This window comes from Amyelois transitella, chromosome 19 (genome assembly GCF_032362555.1).
Source record: "Amyelois transitella isolate CPQ chromosome 19, ilAmyTran1.1, whole genome shotgun sequence".
Classification (NCBI taxonomy): Eukaryota; Metazoa; Arthropoda; class Insecta; order Lepidoptera; family Pyralidae; genus Amyelois; species Amyelois transitella.
The window spans coordinates 5,646,725-5,664,364 of NC_083522.1; the positions used below are offsets into that span (position 1 = coordinate 5,646,725).

The 17,640-nt window shown below is 33.1% G+C and overlaps 1 protein-coding gene across 1 annotated transcript in view; it reads right to left on the reverse strand.

Annotated features, from left to right (window-relative positions):
- LOC106132638 (uncharacterized) overlaps positions 1–17,433 on the reverse strand; it is a 52,045-nt gene extending 34,612 nt beyond the window's left edge. The window contains exon 1 of the mRNA XM_013332094.2: positions 15,930–17,433. The gene's annotated coding sequence lies outside the window, so the exon portion shown is untranslated. The remainder of the gene's footprint in view (positions 1–15,929) is intronic.
- Positions 17,434–17,640: the final 207 nt, after the last annotated feature.

The following is a 17,640-nucleotide window of genomic DNA, read 5'->3' on the forward strand; positions in this document are numbered from 1 at the left end:
ACTTCCCTGCAAATATGTGACTGAGTGAGTACACTTTAGTCCTAAAACTCAAATCCTATAGTTATTCAAACGATATTTTTAGCATAAGACAGTAAATAAGTACCTACAAAAATTGAAACAATTTAATATTGAAATAAAGTAAAAGATTAACTATTTTGATATAACTGAGAAACTGTTAGAAAAGTAGAGCTTATTTATTGTCTGGCAGTCTATTCTTAAAACACTTTCACATTATTTATCTTATCATACTTAAAAAAATATATTTGCGACCATTGGCATTTCACGAACGCACAATTTTGCCAGTGATTACATTTGCTATAATGCCCACATTATATGTATCCTAAATGATCGATTAAATAACAACGTAAAGATACAAATTAATTAACATAAACTTTTTTTATACAATAAAGCAATGAATTGCAGAAGAGCACACCCGCGGCTTCGACTTCGTAAAAATAAAATCCCTTCCCGCGAGAAGTACGGAAAATACAAATTCTTAGTGTCTCAAATTTCATATCAACCCAGCGGTTTGGGCTGTGCGCAATTGGCAGACATAGGTAGGCCTGCTAATTATTCAGCATCTGCTTTTATAATCTACGTTTTAGGTTCGCGTATATATTATAATCTATACGACGAGTATGTTACTTGAATTATGACTTAGTATGTACCTATACCAATCCCAGATTATCGATGAATGATTTCTTTTTAATTAAAGTAAAAGCCGTGTAAAACAATATAACAGTATTAGGTACAATTGCTTGATATTTAAGCAATTGTAATACTGTTTTACACTGCAACGGGTCAAAAATTACATACTTTTACACGAAGAATTTATTATTATGTAAAGAGCAGGTAGCTAAACAACCTCCATGTATCATAGTGTAGAATTAAAACGCCTGTTAGACCATGTCCCTCGCTATATAATTAACATGCTTCATTAAATAACATTGTAACTTGTTATGTAATTGTTCACCTTAGACATTACTTTCTTTTCAAAAACAGAGATACGAATAGATAAACGATTCTTAATTATCTAAGGTTTATTGAGGTTATTACTTTGAACTAGGGGACGCCCACGTAATAAAGTATATATTGTATATGTCGCTTGCTCCTTGCTACAGAACATCTTTATTATAATTTTAAGTACCTATGTAGGTACTTAAAATTATAATACGCTTAAAAAAAAAGCCTTTTATATATTATAAATGATAAAAAATTATAAATTAAAGTCCCCCAATTTTCTCTATCTGTATGTATGCGCTAATATCGGCAAATTGTGGACGGATTTTGTTCCTGTTAGACATGTTGGGTTTTTAAGAAATGTTTATATCCGTAACTGCTATTCTTGGGGGCGGGTCTCTAGTGTTTTTAAATGACGTTAAGGCAACCGGAAAGGAAAATATTATAACATAGTACTTCCCTGCTACCAGCGAATTCATTCATTGAAAATAGGTATAATATTTGACTAAATAGCGGTTGGTACATATTTTTTTCGAAAGGTTAATCGAAACACATTCGCTAATCGTTCGCTAAAGTCGTAATGATTTCGTAACGTGCAGTCGTAAGCATTTTTTGCACTGGCCATGCAGAAAAAAAGCCAACAACTCAAAAAAAAATAAAACCTGCTGAGCCTATCTTATGTGATCGTATTAAAAATATGTGACAATCGATTTCGAAAAGTTACGTATTTGGTAAGTAGTTAATCAAGTTGTGACATCGTACTGTTACAGTTTTAAAAATTGAAAGGTGACAGACTACTTGCCTTTATTTTCACCAACGCCTTTAAAGGGTCTGGGTATGGTAAGACAACATGTAAGTAGGTACATAGGTGTTACTTTTGATAGTTTGAGAAATAAATATACATGAGAAAAATCATACAGAACTTTTTATAAAATTAAATATAAATATAATAAATACATATAAATGTAATAGAAATATTAATACTACGGTTACAAGGTATGTATTAATAAAAAACCTGGTAGCAAATACTTATAAAATTAATTGTTACTGCCAGTAAAATTTCAATTGTAAAATAATCGTGTCCATCTTCTTGAAACAACATAACAATCACGAGAAACGGCCCAGATAAGATTCTTGTACGCCAGTTTGCATTTAATAACTCGCTCGATGTATCCGCGATCAGTAAAAGTATATTTGAAACATGTGGCTCATTTACATGAAACACACTATGTCTCCCATTCTTACTGATCGTGTACACTGAATTTTGAACCAACAGCAAAGTTCTGAAATAACTTCGTAAATTGGTTTGATTATTACATAATTATATGTTGAATATAAACTCATTTCACAATCATATTTCATTTCTTCTAGCAGACCCATAAATAGAAAAGCATAAATCATCTGCCAATTATACCTATTATTTTGAATAATATAAGTACCTATTCGAAATATTCCAAAAACATTTCATAAAAATTTTAAGTTCTCATAAAAAGTTCATACTTTTGACTTGATCTTTCACCGCAACATTTGATCTAATTAAAGGTCTTGATTGTGGTGTCACTCACACTTCGGTAGTTTGTCACATCTAGGTTTAATTTGTTAAAATATAGACAAAGGCGCATACTTGAAATTGCACAAAAAGAGTAAACATAGAAAGTATTTCAATTAAGGACTAAATGTAGATTTAGTACACCTATATTCAAATTATAGGTACAGTTATTTTCTCTTCAATATGATGTTATGTAATTTTTAAACCTTTTATGCAATGCCAATCAAAAATTCACCAACTCCCTCGTGATAAATTAAATTGACGTTATCATCTAAGAATAACTCGCTTTATTTTGTGTTTAATGTCTAATGGATGACGATCGCCTTTAGCTAAAACTTTGAAATGATAACCCAGCCTGGGTTGTAGCCACGATGTAACCGAGTTTATGTCGGGATATTAATGATTTAGTATTTCGGGGAAATTTCGGGAGGTGAGAAGTTCATTTTCTAGCAATCTTAAAAAAGGCACTCATTAAAGTGCGTCAAGCCACATAATATGAGAGCGAACTAAAATGCCTACTAACAATTTATTTATTATTATTGGTTAATAATAAATTAAAACATATTATTCTAGGCCTACTTTATAAAAAATTTGTAGTTAGTAAATATTTTGCTTACGAATAACATTTAAGTACGAGTATAAGTAGTATCAAGTAAAACGAAACTCGTTTTGTTATAAACGTTTAAAAGACTGAACACATTATTCAGAGCTAGATCTTGGTTGATTATACATCGATTGATAGTAGAATAGTCCCCCTAATGCTTAGTAGAGCGTACCGCCAAGGGGAATCGTCTACTAATGACTATACTTGTAGACTTTCTAGGAATTTATGTTGAGGTATGGAGTTTTTTTTTTTTTTTGCCGGAAACGTTTGGATATTAGCGGGATCCGGAGAATTGGGAACATCAAATAATTTTGTTTTAAAGCAACGGCCGTGACCTTTGGACGGAAATCCTAATCAAGTTCGGACCATGATTGTACCACTCAAAAGAGTTGGTCCCTATTTAGATAGGTGTTGAAAATCCCATGACAAAAATGTAAGATATTGATTTGTGTATCAATCACGTCTTCATCCCTTACAGGGTTGACATTGAAAATAGGCTGGAAAAGACGAAAAGAAAAAAAGGCCGTCACGGCCAGCCCCCATAGTATGGCAAGCGCGACGCTGTTTTTGTCGCGTGAAAACCTTTCGCTGTTTCGCTTTTCATTGTAACGTGAAATGGGATAATAACAACTAGTTGGTTGGCAGCTAGTTGGTTGTAATGGTCGAATTGATAATTAGCTACAGACAGGTTGCGAGCCTAACGCCTTAAAAAATCCGCCTTTCCTATTGACTTTTTTAATTTGCATGGGAAGAGAAGCAGCTGGCAAACACAATTTTTTTTCTTTCCTAAACAAGCATGAAGCTTGAATGAAGCTATATAGGTACATATATACAGTCTTATATAAAGATAACGAGAAGTGTATGCTGCGTGAAGTTATGTATAGGAACAAAAAAATATCCTTCCTACTCGCGAGCGTATAGATTGCGTCGGTGTTTATTCATTGTGGTAAAAAACAGCCAAGTGCGAGTCAGACTTGCACACTAAGGATTATAAACATACAAATTCTCTATCTCTTTTAAAAAAATGAAGGAATATGTCTTCTCAAAGTTAGAGAATTTTTGCGTGCACGAAGTCGTGGATCAAAGATAGTCCATCATATAATTGCTAATGATATCTACATTGCTATTGTTATCTTCACGTACGTCTAGATTTCCGCAGCCCGTGAGAAACCCTGCTAGGCCTGACCTACTGAAACCTTCAACAATAAAATTAAAAAATAATTACGAGCATTTAGTGATTAAAGAAAATTCAGAACATGAAATAGGAATTTGCTATTCGTTTGATTACATAACGGTATTTTTTAGGTAGCTACTAAATGTAAACAATCTCAATACGTCTTTTTTGTAGAAAAATATATTTTTAAATCTTATTACAGCCATGAGAAATAAAAGCTAAATGGAATACGTCAAACAACATCTGTTTACTTTTGCTATTAACCGTATTTTATTTCAGAAATGTATTTTACAACAAAAAAGACGAGTATAAAGATTGTATCAAGATAAGTATCAAGATTGTTTATTCGAGTACCTTAAGGAATGTCTTACTTAGCAAAACGATTTGCTTTAGTTTTTTAGGTAACTCAAAGTACGCCCGCTTGAAATGAAAAATCCCGTAATTTTTCTTCCCGCGGATTTGCGTGAAATGCTCTATTGACACACCTCTTGGTCACTTAAGGAACGTACATATCACGTACAATTTCAAATCTCTTGACCTAACGGTTTGGACTGTGCGTTAATATGTCAGTCAGTCAGTTAAGTTTGTAGTCCAATGTCCAAGATAAAATATGTTTTATAAAACTTTTCAGTTTTATAGCTTAGACATAGGAATAACATGATATGTTACAAAATCAGTCCTACGAGAGCTGTCTCGGCTGCGATGTTTTTTTGTTCACGCAGAAAAAGTCACAGGTAATAATAATTGAACATATTTTGACACTCTTGATACTTCGACAGACAGACACGGCAATAACAATAATCCTCATAGGCTCTGTCACAGCTACCGTTGCTATCTAGTGGTTACTTTCGTTTATATCTCAATTTGAATTTCAAATTGGTGACATAAATAGCGACTAAGAATTTTGATCTACTTTTTTACCTTGAAATTATTTGTTTGCGACAATAACATAACATTTGCGAATTATAGCAATAATTTTTATCCTTATTAAAATTTTAGGGTAGTTAAGAATCAGATAACTTAAAATTGTTTTACATAACGTTTCCATACAAAAGACATCAACGCCACACTGTTCTAATATAATTATTACAATTATATTAGAACAATTATTAATAAAATACAACATTTTATAATATTTTGAGTCATTATGGATTATCAAAAATACCAAAAGACTTTGCTCTTAACTTTACGGTGTTCTGCAAACTTTTTTTATAAATTGACTAATATCCTGATGAAAGGTAAGTACCTAAGCAATCGGAAAAACCTATATTCTTAGTTGAAATACAATTTCTTTTTGGAATGTGCCAAAATATCATTAAAATTTCACACGATCAACTAACTCATAATAATATATACATCTAGAACAGAAAACAGAACTGACGCGTTTTTTAGCATAAGTCACAGGTTTTTTTTGCGATATAAATAATTTGGAATAAATAATTCATGAGCCAGTTTGATCGAGAGGTCATCTGAATAACCAAGTATAGTTCTCAGAGATCCTAAAGTCATTACGAGACTTGACTGCAATATGAATCGGATGCCTTTCTCCATCAACCGATTCTAACTTCGGATTATACTTATTTATCTTAGTGCGGACTGCGAGATTAAGAAGATTAAGTTTTTATGTAGGAAGATAAAAAAGATAGGTACATATTTGATAACCTTTTGAATGAATAAATAAATTGAAAAATACGTATGCTAGAATCGTATATCGATGAGATCATGCCTTTATTCCGAAGGGGTAGGCAGAGAGTACATATCGAGGTCCAAATTCACAAAGGCACATCAAGATTTCATAAATTATTAGTTTTACTATTAAATCAGACTACTAAGACTTAGTCGAAAATTACAAAATTATACCTATCTGTTTGCTAAATTTCAGAGAATTCTGTTCCACGGTTAAGACTATATTAAAGTTTCAGACTTTTTCCCATTAAATTTAGATACAGAATAAAGTCGAGGTAAATTTCCAGAATAGGGCGACTGTTGTTTGTTGGCTGATGTTCAAACCTTTGATCCACATGATGAGTATTTCCATTCCTGATACGTTTATTTACAGTAAGCCAAAGACGTTTTAGGAATCCAATAGTTAACTAGTTTAGTTCTCACGACCAATATTAGGTTATTTTCCTCTTAAGTAGGTATTTATTAATATACTAGCTTTTACCTACAGCTTCGCTCTCGTGAATTTCGCGCCATCTAAAATCTACAAAAAGCGACGAAATTAACGTCACCTACGAAAGTATTCAGGGTTTTGCAAATGCCACAGGATATATAGATTTATCGTGATGAAAGGAACCCCATGTCCTTCTCAAGACTCTTAATTGTGTATACGTGATATTTCAAGAAAATTAATTCAGAATAAAACCCGTGAAGAGGTAACAAACAAACAAAAATACTACTTTCGCATTTATAATACTAGTTGATATTGGGATTTGTCTGTATACTAAAACAAAAGGAGCTTATATTTGAGCCTCGTGTTTCGTCGCCTAGAATAGATAGAAAAAAAAGCAGAGAAAAAGATAAAGTAATGAAGATAGATCCCTCAATTTCCAACTACTCTTAATTTCGTAATCACAAATTGGTTTGTTAGATTGATACTACCTTACATATTAAACGGACGAGACTGCCCTAATGACCTATGGTGCAAATAAATCAAGTGTGAAATATCAACAAAGATTTATAACCAGAAGTAGTTAACCCATCAGTCCAAAAGTGACAGATTTAGAATACGCGTATTTTTAACTTTTCGCAGTCATCAATCATTAATAATGGCTGCCTATATAAATAGTTAAACATTTAGTTTAGCGAGAACCACAAAACTAAAACTGTAAATCTATGAGATTTATGTAAAGTTAATATTTCTAAGTACTAAATAAAAAATGAGTGAGTGAAACTGCCTTACAAAAATGCTGGAAAAATTTCCAAAAAAGAGAAAATGCTTCCATCCTGCTCTGGTAGCGATGAGAAAACATAGCGTATGCCACCCAGCTGCTTTTATTCCCGTGCAATCAAGGGATAGGCTTACAAACTTGGGATTTTTCTTCAGGCGTTGGACTAGCCTGTCACTATTTGAATCTCAATTTCATCATTAAGCCATACAGCTGAACATTTGTTTTAGTATTTTCTAGATAATTGCCTCTGTCTACCCCGCATTATATGTATGTAGGTATGTATGTATCTTAAAATTTTAATAGTGAGGTACCTACTTACAAGTGAAATTTTCCGGATATAGGTGCAGCAAAGGATAACTCGTATTATTCGTAGAACTGTCATAAACTGATACATGAATTTGCATTTCATCTTGGAAATACATTTAGACTTACATAGATTATATACAAAAAATTATGAGTTTTGAATAAACTTGCATTTGATATGTAACTAATATAGCTTAGTGTTTATTATTTAAAGAAGAGGCGAGACATTTTCTGTTTACGACATCCATATGATTCGAACGTTTAAGACCTAGAGAAACATATATTACATTGCAGAAACGACGAAGATGTTAATCTAGCCAATCAAATGATAAACGTCTCAGCAGGGGTCTGTGACTAGCAATATGATCGAATACTGATGTCTTTCAGACATACAGGGTTAAAATTAACCATACAATGGTCATGATCTTATCAAGGTCCAAAAGGGCTAAGAATAATGCACAAATTACAATCGATTGATGATACAACATTCTAATAATCAATAGATTTGAAGGATGATATGATGAAGGCTGTTTATGCACAATACTAGATATTGCCAAATATCTGAGACAATCGCATTCAAATCAGATCATAGTTTCCCTAGTATAAACATACAGACAGTCAGAAATTCTAAAAAATCACATTGTTGCCTTCTGTTATTGTTATATACATATTTAGATCTTTCATATCGATTTTCTGGCAATACCTTAACAGACATCGGTCAGTTTCAATTTTATTATGGATATGGATGGATTACTTTAATGTCCTTAATCTCGCCGACGTAAGCAAGAGTGTTTTTTTCCTGTAGCTTCAAAGTACTCGACTTACTTACTACACTTACGAAATCTCTAGAAATGTCTTTTACTCAGGTTTATTCGTAGTAGTTAGTTTATACTTAAGGGACTACCAAAACATGAAAATTAGTTATCGAAAAAAGATAATGTGAGTTTTTACTTAATTAGAAAGACCACTTATTTTATTTCCGACACGCAATGTAAGAAGAAAGATGAGGTGTTGATAGCCGACACAAAAAATTGACCAGATGACAGCAAAATTGTATAACGTGCACGCTAATCTCATGTTATCTGATAAGTTTTCCTCACACTAGTTTATACTCTTCTTAAGCGCAATGTGGTGTGAGAGCGTAAGGCATGAAATTGGAATTTATTATGTTTTATTATTTTATGCATTTTCTAAATCAGTATTTTCGAGACCGTTGGTTCTGTCTACCCCGTAACGGACGGAGACATGATATGTGTATTTATTACAAGGAATATTGAAATTGCATGTATTGGAAATAAATATCGATTTTTTTGGTATTTACTAAAACCATTAAAATAAAGTTGTAACTTGGAACTTTATCTTATAAAACTTTGAAAAGTAAATGTTGCATAAAATGAAGTTGAAAATAATGCAATCAAAGCTCCATATCTTTATGTCCTTTTTTGTAGTGAACTCAACATGAAATGGTGAGTTTTGGTTCGGTATACAACAGCAATGAAGAGATGGTAAATTGCACGAGTATTTGCATATGGTCCCATCAAAGTATGTATAATTATTATGGTACTCTTAAATAGAGAAACTGCAAACATTTAGCACAAAACAAAGCAACAAAAATACAGCTGAAGTTCACACGGCCCGAACAACAGAAATCACTAAACAGTAGCCTAAATGTTTACACGCTACGACTTGCTTCTATAAAACATCCGCCGCCCGTACTTATGAAACGAAACACATTGACAAATGGAGAGAAAGTAACAGGAGAAGACCCAAAAGACACCACAAAATTGCATTATAATAACTTCATTCTTTCATTTGCTTTAACATCAAAAGCTCGTAGACATTCTAATTCAATTTATTTCTTATGTAACCTTACGCAATGTGATATACAACTGTAAGATGTTATCATTTAGCAAATTGAACGCCTTAAATGTCATGATCATTCTCAGATCATGAATTAAATATGAAGATTTTAGACTTATGTGTACATAATTTAAATATCGTTTATTTGAAAACTATAAAATTGCCGGAAAAGGAAGTACCAAATACTTATTAAAAACGTTTTATTCCGATATTTTCACATTTAACCCATCTCTTATTTCACGTCCTATTGCCAAAGATTGCAAGTAAAAACTCTATATTCCTATAGGAAATAAGGATTGTTTATTTACGATTAACTTTAATGTTATTGCGCCAATACAGCGCAAAATTATATGTTTATATAAACATTCGTTAGAATTTTAGGTTTAGCATAAACACTACATAAAACGCGCATATATGGTAGAGCTAGGTCCATTCATCGCTCATTTTATTGATTCCAATAGGTGACTTCATGGTTTCTTATCGCAACTTTCTAAGCGCCACAAAATACTACATTTAGGTCTAAAGGGCTCGATCCAGATCCGAAGATCCTCTTGATCCAAGGAATGTCTCTATTGTGGAAATAACAGCGATCGCGGCATCGACAAACCATAAAGTCTATTACTAACATAAAATTGCCCTTCAACAAAGACTAATTTATTTTATGTAGGTACAGAAAGGACTTGTTATTTTACCTAGTTGATTTGGCTTACAATTTTCGATATAGAATTCCAATGAAAAACTGTTGATTTTAAAGTCTAAATTCTACTTATTGATAATGATCTAGACTATAACAAAACATTGATTTTCTTATTTATATATTTATGTACATCAAAAAAAAAGGACTTAAACTAAAGAGAAATTCAGAACAAGGGTACTACTTATTTAGTACATTAACTTACCAAAATGCAGTTGGTCATCATCATCACCTATAGTATTATATTGTAAGTCAATGGTAGTCGATTTTCTCACGGTGAGTAACCTAATTAAAATGTAACTTTAAAGGAACCTCACCACAACCACACCTAGGACCGGGAAACTGCCACCAGGACAAATTCCAGGCGTGCCAATTTCGTAATCCCGAATAAAAATAATGTAATTGTTCATTAATACGCGATTTTTAACATATACGCTTACTTAATACTGTTTCCCCCAACATCCTTTTTCGCAGAAATATTTAAAGAAAGCTAACGATCACTACCTCAGCCATAACAAATTGGACCATATAAAAATCTTCGCAAATAACGACTCAATGCAAGAGAAGACACGTCTATACTCGTCCCTTTACTCTTTGACATGGACCACGATGTCTCCAAGTCGATCACGTCGCCTCCAGCCATTAGCGGGATGCTCTGATAGGCATCCGGAACGAGTACCATCATTACATAGCCGCCAAATGTTGTGGTGAGGTGCCTATGAGGTCTATCGTTCGATATTTTGTAGGTAAGAATAGGTTCCCTTCGGCTGACATTGAATTATAGTCGATATAATAAAATAACTTGAATAAGAGCTTCCGAATGGAAAACGCTCGTTACTGCGTTAGTACTATTAACTTCCAATTCTGTACATCATACTTCAATTGTAAGCCCAAATTTTGTACTCGAAAAATATTATCGCCACAACTCCGTAAACTGCTACACGTTAAACCAAAACGAAAATAATATGTTTTCCGTATTATCAAAATAATGAAAAGATATTATTTTATTACGATAGCAACCTTCATGTAAACTGAAATTAACATGAAGCATTTGCGTAATAACAAACAGCAGCGATTTCTAAATCGACTAATCATTTAGCCGAAGTCATACAATCAATCATAAATCTACAATGCTAATAATGTTTGTACAATGAAATAGGCGGTACCGATGGAGTGGTCTGGTAAAAGTGATACGCCCCAATAATCGAGGCATGCGACGCTGAAAGTGATGTAAATACAACACTTACATCCTGAGTAGAGTTTTGATAGGAATTCTTTTTTCCATACTGGTCTGGTAGCGAAAAATAAAACAGCAAAGGTCGCGGAGGTCAGATGAAAGTCGTTTCGTGTAAAAACCTGACTCACCCAATCCAGGATCCATGGCCAAGGGCGTACCCTGAGCTCCTCTCTAGAGTGGTGAGGATGTAACCGGGACTGTAGCCAAGAGGAAGAAGAGGGAAAGCCTAACGCGTTTGGGATTTCCCGTTTAGTCTGTGGGCCAGCAAGGTAGGCAGACACTACATCTTTCCATTCGCCACGATCACTACACACTTCTCCCTTCATTCAATTTCACATTCAAACATTCAAAACTCTCTTCATGCAAGCTCGGCGGTTTCGAGTACTCTTGACCTGACCTTTAACCACGACGTTCTTAATTTGATCGAGGTAGGTACTTGATCTATGATTTCCCACTCCTACCTTTTCATCATTTCTCTCCTCGTATATTTGCTTAGTCAACCTGCTTTCATTCATCCTCTCTACGTGACCAAACCATCTTAGCATACCCTTTTTTATACCTGTTACTAAGTATATAAGAAAAGTATACTACATTTCAAATCACTAGGCCTACCGGTTTGGGTAATACGTTACCACATCAGTCAATCTGCACTGTCCTCTTTTATATAAGTAGGTTATATTTAAAAAAAATATATAAAATGATATTCTCATAGCATGAACAGTACTTAAGTAACCATCAGTAAATATTCAACGAAGTGTAACCAAAATGAAGACGGTCAAAGTTACAACTACAACTGTTTGTATCATTAAAATACATGTAAAGAATTTATGAAATGCTCGGAAGTACAATCAACAACTAAAGTGTTTAATTATTTTAAATTTTGTTTTTAATTCCTTTTTTAAATAACCTACCAACATGTAATAACTAACCCTTATCACATCGAGAAATTATAATATAACATTATTTATTAAAAAAGAGAATTCCTTCTGGGAACAGGTAACGTCTAGTCTAGAGTATCTTGAAACGTCAAAATTATTGATGAATGCGGTTGACGTAAAAGTATGCAGGAATCGTAACAAGTCGAAGGATGTAGGTAGTCTCTGCCTCTCTCCAGAAAAGAGGCGTGATAATAAGGTATAATAATATATATGTATAAGTACTTGTATAGGGCAACTTTTTGATTGATCAATGTTGAATCTATTGATAATTAATGTATAATCAGAACATACCTGCTTATATTTGACAAATCACGATGACTTTTCATTAAGTATGTCCGTTTCATCATTAATTTCTGCCGCTGACTATATCGCGTTTTTTTCTTCTCTACAGTATTTGTTGTACCCACAATCATTAATATAGATGATTTAAAAATGGACAATAATCACAATGTTTGTAAATTACTCGTAATTCTGACAGGTGATACAAGTACCTAAAGTTTTGTTCATTCTAACAAAAAGTAAGTTTGTTTATACCTCTACACGCATTATCTACTAAACCAATATTGTTTCATATGGTTATGAGAATTGTAAAAATTCAGCTTGTAAAAATTACTTTTTGTGCCTAAGATTACACTACCGGAAACAAAGTCATAACACTAACGGAAACGTTTCTAGTTCCAAAGATCATGCTAATATAAACATATAATCCCGTATTAGAATTCTATCATTAAGCCAAAAAGCTGAACGTGGCCTTTCAGTCTTTTCAAGACTATTGGTTCTGCCTACCCCGCAAGAGACACATACGTGATTATATGTTTGTATATAAAATTACCTATTGTATTTTAGACGTAAATGTGGACGCAAATTAGCCGCGGACAAAAGCAACTTCATGTGGCATATTTATCATTGATCAATTTAGTTTTAAAAAAACCTACTTACTATATTGTGCTTTCGACTTATGACATTAACTGTTTTAAGAAGAATCATCATGATTGCTAGCAGTTAGTTTTTAATAAAAGAAAATTTTAATAATACCAATTATATTTAGTTGTAAACGAAAGTGTAATGATACTAAACCAACAAGCTAAAAATCACCGTGATGTATCTGAGATTCAAGTCTGTTAAAATAATGTAGCAAATGTAGGTGCGAATAGTGTCTCTATAGTCTCATCTCGTATATACCTAGTAATATGGAATAGTTTTTGACTTTGTTCTTAACTGTGAAATGACAAAAACTAAATAAAATAAATAAATAAACACTTGATCCACAGTATTAGTAGTCATTAATAATGCCTGACCTCAATTGATTAGGGTTCTATTACAAATTTCGAAGGAAGTTTTTTTACTTTCCATGTTTTTCTATTCAACTGCTTGCTTGATTAGAGCTTGAGCTTGATGCTTCACAGAAAAGACGCAAGCAACCGAGATGAACAACACACGTATGATGTAAATTGAAACATTTGATTGTAAATGAAATGGGTCCCGGCAGAGTCAAGTAATGAAACAACTAGATTCCCGTCTGAGCTTTGCGAATACAGCTTATAATAGGGTTTCAATTGGTAAAACTGCTGTAGATATCAACGGAAAGGAGATGAAACAGTCCTACTTCAAAAACCATAGTACCCGAGAAGAAAGCGCTGCCACATTCATTTACTATGCAAAACATGGTTTGATTGTATAAGTAGTACTTTTTAACAGTACCATACCATACCAGGCATTTTTATGATAGATGATTTAATCTTAGTCATCGTGATTTTATGTTTATGGTGCATGTGGGTGAATTGAAAATAATTACACTTCAATCGAGCTGCCAATCTGTGCATAATTTTGTGACACTTTCCTCATATTGTTGTTGTGTCAGTTTAAAAGTTAAAGAAGTCGTTCGTTTTGGAATTACTTATTTCTATGAGAAATATTTAGTGGTTTAACTACTGTATTTTGGTTGTTTTGGAATGAATAAATAGTTTTTGTTGTAGGTGCCCCAAGGGTGGAAGTTACCAATAAGTAGGCCTATCTCTCTTGTTCTTGCAAATATAGGGGAGGACGTATGTTAATATACATGAACGTAACATGAAGTCGACTGAGACTCTATCCGTTATAGAGTTACAGTGTTCCATTATTTTTGACCCTTTGCATTATAACTATAAATAATTAATGCCGTATTATAAAAATTATTATCGTCTTTTCAGTTCAACTTGAGCAGATTATTTCCTGTAATTTTCATTAATCTTTTACGTCATAAGTAATACCAATTGGATAGAAATATTAAATTAGTGTGGCGTGAGGAAGAATGCGTGCGCGCACTGCCCGGCTAGCGTTCCACGGCGCGCGCAGACTAATTTGTCGCCTCGGAAGTTTCTCCGGACCCAATCAGATAAATCTGGTGTTGGTTCTTACTGTAGAATATGATATCCAATTAAAATAAAACTATTGGAAAATAATTGTGTCTAATACCTAGTGATGGACACCCTCCAATGACGTAAGAAAAGCACGTTCAAGAAGTCCCAAAGAATAGGAAATAAGAAGGGGATTCAGCATAAAAATGTACCAAGTTGATGTTTGATGTGTTTTGCTGATGGAAGAGGCAAATATAATTAAACAAATATGTAATTTAAAACAAAATTAAAATTTGAAATAAGTAGCACCTTTGTACTAGTATTACTCTTATAAATGCTTCTGTATATAATTTTGTGTACATAAATAAATAAATAAAATAAATTATGTCTATATTCAAATTTAAATAAAAAAAAAATATGATTTTGTTTCAATATATTACAATAAAATCGACAAATTAACCCCTTACTCGTATCCTAATCTATCGAAAACATCAATGTTCATTACTGACCGTTTTAATTACCTCTGACACGTAAATTAAACTTCAATCAACATTGAATCATGCTCGTACTAACGATTAGCTTATCGATACCTTAAATCTAAATTAATTTCGTGCATCTTCTGTAATCATATACTTAATTTATTTTACACTACAAAATCACAATCCGACTAAATAAACATATTTAAATTAGTTTCTTACTGAGTTTCCTTTTACTTAACTTTTACGACGAGTTCTACCTATAAATTTTAAATCCCAAAAATTATGCAGTTATCAATGATTTTTACTTTCTAATTCGTATTTCTTGAGATCGATACTAAGTAGGCAAATAGATACCAAACTAGCCAATAGATTTTAAAAACCTGTCCAAAATTATAGATTTACAATGTCTTTCAACTCAGAGGGAATTAACATAATTACAAATTAAATCCTCGGATGGGAGACCCACTTGCATTTCAATTACATTAATATAATTTTATAGGTTGTGTACGAGCCGTTAAGTATATACAAACTTTGACCCTTTGATCATCATCAGCAAATTATGACTAAAATTTCAGTCTTCGAGGTGAATAACTAAAAATTAGCTAGAACATTTATATTGAGACAGACAGACAGACAGATGTCTATTACAATAAATGCATTATTTAAACTAAACTAACCCGCTAACGGAAATGAAAATTTCGATTAGCATTGATGTAAGTGTCTACAGAGAACTCTCGACTGCAATAAAAAGATATCTTCCTAAGTTATTACTCCGAAGAAAATAGAAGTTTCAGTATTTCAAGTGAAACTACTTTAATACAAATAGGTGGATCTTTAGTAACTACATACATACCTAAGTTTACAAGTGAAATAAAAAAGGTATAAAATCATATCCACTCACCACGCTATAAATCCAAACTGAGTAAAAGCCGAATGTCTAAAACTTCACAGGCACATTGAACCAAAAGTACACTACCACGAACCAAAGAAACTCGATTTCAATTTGTCCTTATCGATTTTAATACCGATTAATGTAACTCAAATCTTAACCGGCTTGTCTCCAACGATATTGGATCGAGAAAGCGCCGAAATGCCGCGCATCAATTGAATTTCATGTGACAATTGTAATGTTTTGCGGTTTAAGGTACATAACTACTCGATTTGGAGTCGTTACCGCAATTGCGTCGGTGTTTTCGCGGCGTGCGGGAAGTATGATGGGCCCGCCCCGTGTGAAGTCTGCCGGCGATTGCGTGCATCACTCTAGTAAGGTGCAGAACTCATCGGCGGAAAATTATAATCACTCTAGGTACAATGGTAACATCCGAATCTAAACTGATGAACGGATGAATGTTATCTATGATGCATTTTTACATAATTATGATATTAGTTCGATATATTGTACTTTACTTATAATACTTAAAATTAATTAACTAGGTACCTACTTTCCTCCTTCTTCCGATATGAAAAGAAAGTAAAGCGAAATATCAAGAAATCTGAAGTTGATATAAATATCTAATACCTAATAAAAAATGCTTAAATCTATCAAACCTATTTTATACATAAACCAGCCCCCGTAGCAAGGCACGCGCGACGCCGTTTTTATTGCGCGAAAAAACTATCGCTGTTTCGGTTTTCAATATGGACGTAAAACGGGACAATCATAATTTTTCGCGTAATAAAAACCGCGTCGCGCATACCTTGCTACAGGTGCAGGTATCAATGTCATGAATACATTTCCCTAAACATTTTGACCAGTCTTAAAAATGATACGCACATTCAACCAACATTCCTATGGTTCCTTCGCGTGTTACTGTTACATATATGACTCTTATGATATTTTACCAAAATTACCATTTTTCGTACGGAATTCTTGATTGTATAATTGCTATTGTTGAAGTTACGGTCCTCTGCAGTAACGGTGAGCATGCTCGGGTCAAGATTAATATATGGAGTGATTGTGAATGAAAATTAAAATAGTCCAGCTATGATAATTCGTAGCTTTGAATAACTTTATGGAAATTTTATTAATTATGATCTTTGGCTGACTTTAATTTATTCGGAGTAGGTGTAATTAGATTCACATGTACGGTACATTAACATTAACATGGCCCTATTCTTATTTATAACAATCTCTTTTCTTGATTCAAGTTCAAACTGATTTACTGCAAATACCTTAATAATATTTGTGTACAGCCAGACCGAGAAATTTGACCTACGGTTGTGTTTTGTATGAACAGGCGGTCAGGTTTCTCTACAGGCGACTGTAAATAGTGGAGCAGAGTTCAATCTTTCATTCAATGCATCATTGATAAGTGCAATTACCTTACCTGCCTTGTCCAGTCTTTCATATTTTAATAGGCCGGGCTCTTTCCCAGGTAAGTCGGATCAGAGACCAACGCCAGATGGAAAATGATGGTAGTTTATGAGCAGACCGAAGGGAAAAAAGCACTCACAGAAAACCAAAAAGAATGAACATTACAAATATTATTTCTATTGCTGAATGTTGGGATCTAATTAGTACCATTTCATAGCTGTATCATTTCAATATTCTGAGATACGCTTCATTTAACAAGTACCTAATGTGTGAAAAACTTTGTAAAATTCAGCGTGAC